Genomic DNA, 6,559 nt, shown 5'->3' with positions numbered 1-6,559 from the left:
TTTCTGCCGAGAACGAGCACCGTGACATGCTGAGTCTCTGGGAAAGCAGAGATCCCCAGTGCTGTTGTGCCTGTGGATAGGCTGCAGGGGGACGGTGAAGACCAGCAAGAGCTTTCAGGGCTGGCACCTTCCTTGTGGGAGAAGGAGCCAGATGTTTGCCTTTTCAGAAAAAGTTTCTGCCGAGAACGAGCACCGTGACATGCTGAGTCTCTGGGAAAGCAGAGATCCCCAGTGCTGTTGCGGCTAAAGATAGGCTGCAGAGGGATAGTGAAGACCTGCAAGAGCTTTCAGGGCTGGCTCCTTCCTTGTGGGTGAAGGAGCCAGACGTTTGCCTTTTCAGAAAAAGTCTCTGCCGAGAGCGAGCACCATGAGATGCTGAGTCTCTGGGAAAGCAGAGATCCCCAGTGCTGTTGTGCCTGTGGATAGGCTGCAGAGGGATAGTGAAGACCAGCAAGAGCTTTCAGGGCTGGCACCTTCCTTGTGGGAGAAGGAGCCAGACGTTTGCCTTTTCAGAAAAAGTTTCTGCCGAGAACGAGCACCGTGACATGCTGAGTCTCTGGGAAAGCAGAGATCCCCAGTGCTGTTGCGGCTAAAGATAGGCTGCAGAGGGATAGTGAAGACCTGCAAGAGCTTTCAGGGCTGGCACCTTCCTTGTGGGAGAAGGAGCCAGACGTTTGCCTTTTCAGAAAAAGTTTCTGCCGAGAACGAGCACCGTGACATGCTGAGTCTCTGGGAAAGCAGAGATCCCCAGTGCTGTTGTGCCTGTGGATAGGCTGCAGGGGGACGGTGAAGACCAGCAAGAGCTTTCAGGGCTGGCACCTTCCTTGTGGGAGAAGGAGCCAGACGTTTGCCTTTTGAGAAAAAGTTTCTGCCGAGAACGAGCACCGTGACATGCTGAGTCTCTGGGAAAGCAGAGATCCCCAGTGCTGTTGTGCCTGTGGATAGGCTGCACGGGGACGGTGAAGACCAGCAAGAGCTTTCAGGGCTGGCACCTTCCTTGTGGGAGAAGGAGCCAGACGTTTGCCTTTTCAGAAAAAGTTTCTGCCGAGAACGAGCACCGTGACATGCTGAGTCTCTGGGAAAGCAGAGATCCCCAGTGCTGTTGTGCCTGTGGATAGGCTGCAGGGGGACGGTGAAGACCAGCAAGAGCTTTCAGGGCTGGCACCTTCCTTGTGGGAGAAGGAGCCAGATGTTTGCCTTTTCAGAAAAAGTTTCTGCCGAGAACGAGCACCGTGACATGCTGAGTCTCTGGGAAAGCAGAGATCCCCAGTGCTGTTGCGGCTAAAGATAGGCTGCAGAGGGATAGTGAAGACCTGCAAGAGCTTTCAGGGCTGGCTCCTTCCTTGTGGGAGAAGGAGCCAGACGTTTGCCTTTTCAGAAAAAGTCTCTGCCGAGAGCGAGCACCATGAGATGCTGAGTCTCTGGGAAAGCAGAGATCCCCAGTGCTGTTGTGCCTGTGGATAGGCTGCAGAGGGATAGTGAAGACCAGCAAGAGCTTTCAGGGCTGGCACCTTCCTTGTGGGAGAAGGAGCCAGACGTTTGCCTTTTCAGAAAAAGTTTCTGCCGAGAACGAGCACCGTGACATGCTGAGTCTCTGGGAAAGCAGAGATCCCCAGTGCTGTTGCGGCTAAAGATAGGCTGCAGAGGGATAGTGAAGACCTGCAAGAGCTTTCAGGGCTGGCACCTTCCTTGTGGGAGAAGGAGCCAGACGTTTGCCTTTTCAGAAAAAGTTTCTGCCGAGAACGAGCACCGTGACATGCTGAGTCTCTGGGAAAGCAGAGATCCCCAGTGCTGTTGTGCCTGTGGATAGGCTGCAGGGGGATGGTGAAGACCAGCAAGAGCTTTCAGGGCTGGCACCTTCCTTGTGGGAGAAGGAGCCAGACGTTTGCCTTTTGAGAAAAAGTTTCTGCCGAGAACGAGCACCGTGACATGCTGAGTCTCTGGGAAAGCAGAGATCCCCAGTGCTGTTGTGCCTGTGGATAGGCTGCAGGGGGACGGTGAAGACCAGCAAGAGCTTTCAGGGCTGGCTCCTTCCTTGTGGGAGAAGGAGCCAGACGTTTGCCTTTTCAGAAAAAGTCTCTGCCGAGAGCGAGCACCATGAGATGCTGAGTCTCTGGGAAAGCAGAGATCCCCAGTGCTGTTGTGCCTGTGGATAGGCTGCAGAGGGATAGTGAAGACCAGCAAGAGCTTTCAGGGCTGGCACCTTCCTTGTGGGAGAAGGAGCCAGACGTTTGCCTTTTCAGAAAAAGTTTCTGCCGAGAACGAGCACCGTGACATGCTGAGTCTCTGGGAAAGCAGAGATCCCCAGTGCTGTTGCGGCTAAAGATAGGCTGCAGAGGGATAGTGAAGACCTGCAAGAGCTTTCAGGGCTGGCACCTTCCTTGTGGGAGAAGGAGCCAGACGTTTGCCTTTTCAGAAAAAGTTTCTGCCGAGAACGAGCACCGTGACATGCTGAGTCTCTGGGAAAGCAGAGATCCCCAGTGCTGTTGTGCCTGTGGATAGGCTGCAGGGGGACGGTGAAGACCAGCAAGAGCTTTCAGGGCTGGCACCTTCCTTGTGGGAGAAGGAGCCAGATGTTTGCCTTTTCAGAAAAAGTTTCTGCCGAGAACGAGCACCGTGACATGCTGAGTCTCTGGGAAAGCAGAGATCCCCAGTGCTGTTGCGGCTAAAGATAGGCTGCAGAGGGATAGTGAAGACCTGCAAGAGCTTTCAGGGCTGGCTCCTTCCTTGTGGGAGAAGGAGCCAGACGTTTGCCTTTTCAGAAAAAGTCTCTGCCGAGAGCGAGCACCATGAGATGCTGAGTCTCTGGGAAAGCAGAGATCCCCAGTGCTGTTGTGCCTGTGGATAGGCTGCAGAGGGATAGTGAAGACCAGCAAGAGCTTTCAGGGCTGGCACCTTCCTTGTGGGAGAAGGAGCCAGACGTTTGCCTTTTCAGAAAAAGTTTCTGCCGAGAACGAGCACCGTGACATGCTGAGTCTCTGGGAAAGCAGAGATCCCCAGTGCTGTTGCGGCTAAAGATAGGCTGCAGAGGGATAGTGAAGACCTGCAAGAGCTTTCAGGGCTGGCACCTTCCTTGTGGGAGAAGGAGCCAGACGTTTGCCTTTTCAGAAAAAGTTTCTGCCGAGAACGAGCACCGTGACATGCTGAGTCTCTGGGAAAGCAGAGATCCCCAGTGCTGTTGTGCCTGTGGATAGGCTGCAGGGGGACGGTGAAGACCAGCAAGAGCTTTCAGGGCTGGCACCTTCCTTGTGGGAGAAGGAGCCAGACGTTTGCCTTTTGAGAAAAAGTTTCTGCCGAGAACGAGCACCGTGACATGCTGAGTCTCTGGGAAAGCAGAGATCCCCAGTGCTGTTGTGCCTGTGGATAGGCTGCACGGGGACGGTGAAGACCAGCAAGAGCTTTCAGGGCTGGCACCTTCCTTGTGGGAGAAGGAGCCAGACGTTTGCCTTTTCAGAAAAAGTTTCTGCCGAGAACGAGCACCGTGACATGCTGAGTCTCTGGGAAAGCAGAGATCCCCAGTGCTGTTGTGCCTGTGGATAGGCTGCAGGGGGACGGTGAAGACCAGCAAGAGCTTTCAGGGCTGGCACCTTCCTTGTGGGAGAAGGAGCCAGACGTTTGCCTTTTCAGAAAAAGTTTCTGCCGAGAACGAGCACCGTGACATGCTGAGTCTCTGGGAAAGCAGAGATCCCCAGTGCTGTTGCGGCTAAAGATAGGCTGCAGAGGGATAGTGAAGACCTGCAAGAGCTTTCAGGGCTGGCACCTTCCTTGTGGGAGAAGGAGCCAGACGTTTGCCTTTTCAGAAAAAGTTTCTGCCGAGAACGAGCACCGTGACATGCTGAGTCTCTGGGAAAGCAGAGATCCCCAGTGCTGTTGCGGCTAAAGATAGGCTGCAGAGGGATAGTGAAGACCAGCAAGATCTTTCAGGGCTGGCACCTTCCTTGTGGGAGAAGGAGCCAGACGTTTGCGTTTTCAGAAAAAGTTTCTGCCGAGAACGAGCACCGTGACATGCTGAGTGTCTGGGAAAGCAGAGATCCCCAGTGCTGTTGCGGCTAAAGATAGGCTGCAGAGGGATAGTGAAGACGAGCAAGATCTTTCAGGGCTGGCACCTTCCTTGTGGGAGAAGGAGCCAGACGTTTGCCTTTTCAGAAAAAGTTTCTGCCGAGAACGAGCACCGTGACATGCTGAGTCTCTGCGAAAGCAGAGATCCCCAGTGCTGTTGTGCCTGTGGATAGGCTGCAGGGGGACGGTGAAGACCAGCAAGAGCTTTCAGGGCTGGCACCTTCCTTGTGGGAGAAGGAGCCAGACGTTTGCCTTTTGAGAAAAAGTTTCTGCCGAGAACGAGCACCGTGACATGCTGAGTCTCTGGGAAAGCAGAGATCCCCAGTGCTGTTGCGGCTAAAGATAGGCTACAGAGGGATAGTGAAGACCTGCAAGAGCTTTCAGGGCTGGCACCTTCCTTGTGGGAGAAGGAGCCAGACGTTTGCCTTTTCAGAAAAAGTTTCTGCCGAGAACGAGCACCGTGACATGCTGAGTCTCTGGGAAAGCAGAGATCCCCAGTGCTGTTGTGCCTGTGGATAGGCTGCAGGGGGACGGTGAAGACCAGCAAGAGCTTTCAGGGCTGGCACCTTCCTTGTGGGAGAAGGAGCCAGATGTTTGCCTTTTCAGAAAAAGTTTCTGCCGAGAACGAGCACCGTGACATGCTGAGTCTCTGGGAAAGCAGAGATCCCCAGTGCTGTTGCGGCTAAAGATAGGCTGCAGAGGGATAGTGAAGACCTGCAAGAGCTTTCAGGGCTGGCACCTTCCTTGTGGGAGAAGGAGCCAGACGTTTGCCTTTTCAGAAAAAGTCTCTGCCGAGAGCGAGCACCATGAAATGCTGAGTCTCTGGGAAAGCAGAGATCCCCAGTGCTGTTGTGCCTGTGGATAGGCTGCAGAGGGATAGTGAAGACCAGCAAGAGCTTTCAGGGCTGGCACCTTCCTTGTGGGAGAAGGAGCCAGACGTTTACCTTTTCAGAAAAAGTTTCTGCCGAGAACGAGCACCGTGACATGCTGAGTCTCTGGGAAAGCAGAGATCCCCAGTGCTGTTGCGGCTAAAGATAGGCTGCAGAGGGATAGTGAAGACCTGCAAGAGCTTTCAGGGCTGGCACCTTCCTTGTGGGAGAAGGAGCCAGACGTTTGCCTTTTCAGAAAAAGTTTCTGCCGAGAACGAGCACCGTGACATGCTGAGTCTCTGGGAAAGCAGAGATCCCCAGTGCTGTTGTGCCTGTGGATAGGCTGCACGGGGACGGTGAAGACCAGCAAGAGCTTTCAGGGCTGGCACCTTCCTTGTGGGAGAAGGAGCCAGACGTTTGCCTTTTCAGAAAAAGTTTCTGCCGAGAACGAGCACCGTGACATGCTGAGTCTCTGGGAAAGCAGAGATCCCCAGTGCTGTTGCGGCTAAAGATAGGCTGCAGAGGGATAGTGAAGACCTGCAATAGCTTTCAGGGCTGGCACCTTCCTTGTGGGAGAAGGAGCCAGACGTTTGCCTTTTCAGAAAAAGTATCTGCCGAGAACGAGCACCGTGACATGCTGAGTCTCTGGGAAAGCAGAGATCCCCAGTGCTGTTGTGCCTGTGGATAGGCTGCAGGGGGACGGTGAAGACCAGCAAGAGCTTTCAGGGCTGGCACCTTCCTTGTGGGAGAAGGAGCCAGACGTTTGCCTTTTGAGAAAAAGTTTCTGCCGAGAACGAGCACCGTGACATGCTGAGTCTCTGGGAAAGCAGAGATCCCCAGTGCTGTTGCGGCTAAAGATAGGCTGCAGAGGGATAGTGAAGACCTGCAAGAGCTTTCAGGGCTGGCACCTTCCTTGTGGGAGAAGGAGCCAGACGTTTGCCTTTTCAGAAAAAGTCTCTGCCGAGATCGAGCACCATGAGATGCTGAGTCTCTGGGAAAGCAGAGATCCCCAGTGCTGTTGTGCCTGTGGATAGGCTGCAGAGGGATAGTGAAGACCAGCAAGAGCTTTCAGGGCTGGCACCTTCCTTGTGGGAGAAGGAGCCAGACGTTTGCCTTTTCAGAAAAAGTTTCTGCCGAGAACGAGCACCGTAACATGCTGAGTCTCTGCGAAAGCAGAGATCCCCAGTGCTGTTGTGCCTGTGGATAGGCTGCAGGGGGACGGTGAAGACGAGCAAGATCTTTCAGGGCTGGCACCTTCCTTGTGGGAGAAGGAGACAGACGTTTGCCTTTTCAGAAAAAGTTTCTGCCGAGAACGAGCACCGTGACATGCTGAGTCTCTGGGAAAGCAGAGATCCCCAGTGCTGTTGCGGCTAAAGATAGGCTGCAGGGGGACGGTGAAGACCAGCAAGAGCTTTCAGGGCTGGCACCTTCCTTGTGGGAGAAGGAGCCAGACGTTTGCCTTTTCAGAAAAAGTTTCTGCCGAGAACGAGCACCGTGACATGCTGAGTCTCTGGGAAAGCAGAGATCCCCAGTGCTGTTGTGCCTGTGGATAGGCTGCAGGGGGACGGTGAAGACCAGCAAGATCTTTCAGGGCTGGCACCTTCCTTGTGGGAGAAGGAGCCAGACGTTTG

The sequence above is a fragment of the Accipiter gentilis genome, unplaced genomic scaffold, assembly GCF_929443795.1.
Source record: "Accipiter gentilis unplaced genomic scaffold, bAccGen1.1, whole genome shotgun sequence".
NCBI classification, from domain to species: Eukaryota; Metazoa; Chordata; class Aves; order Accipitriformes; family Accipitridae; genus Astur; species Astur gentilis.
Note: the sequence above shows the minus strand (reverse complement) of the source record.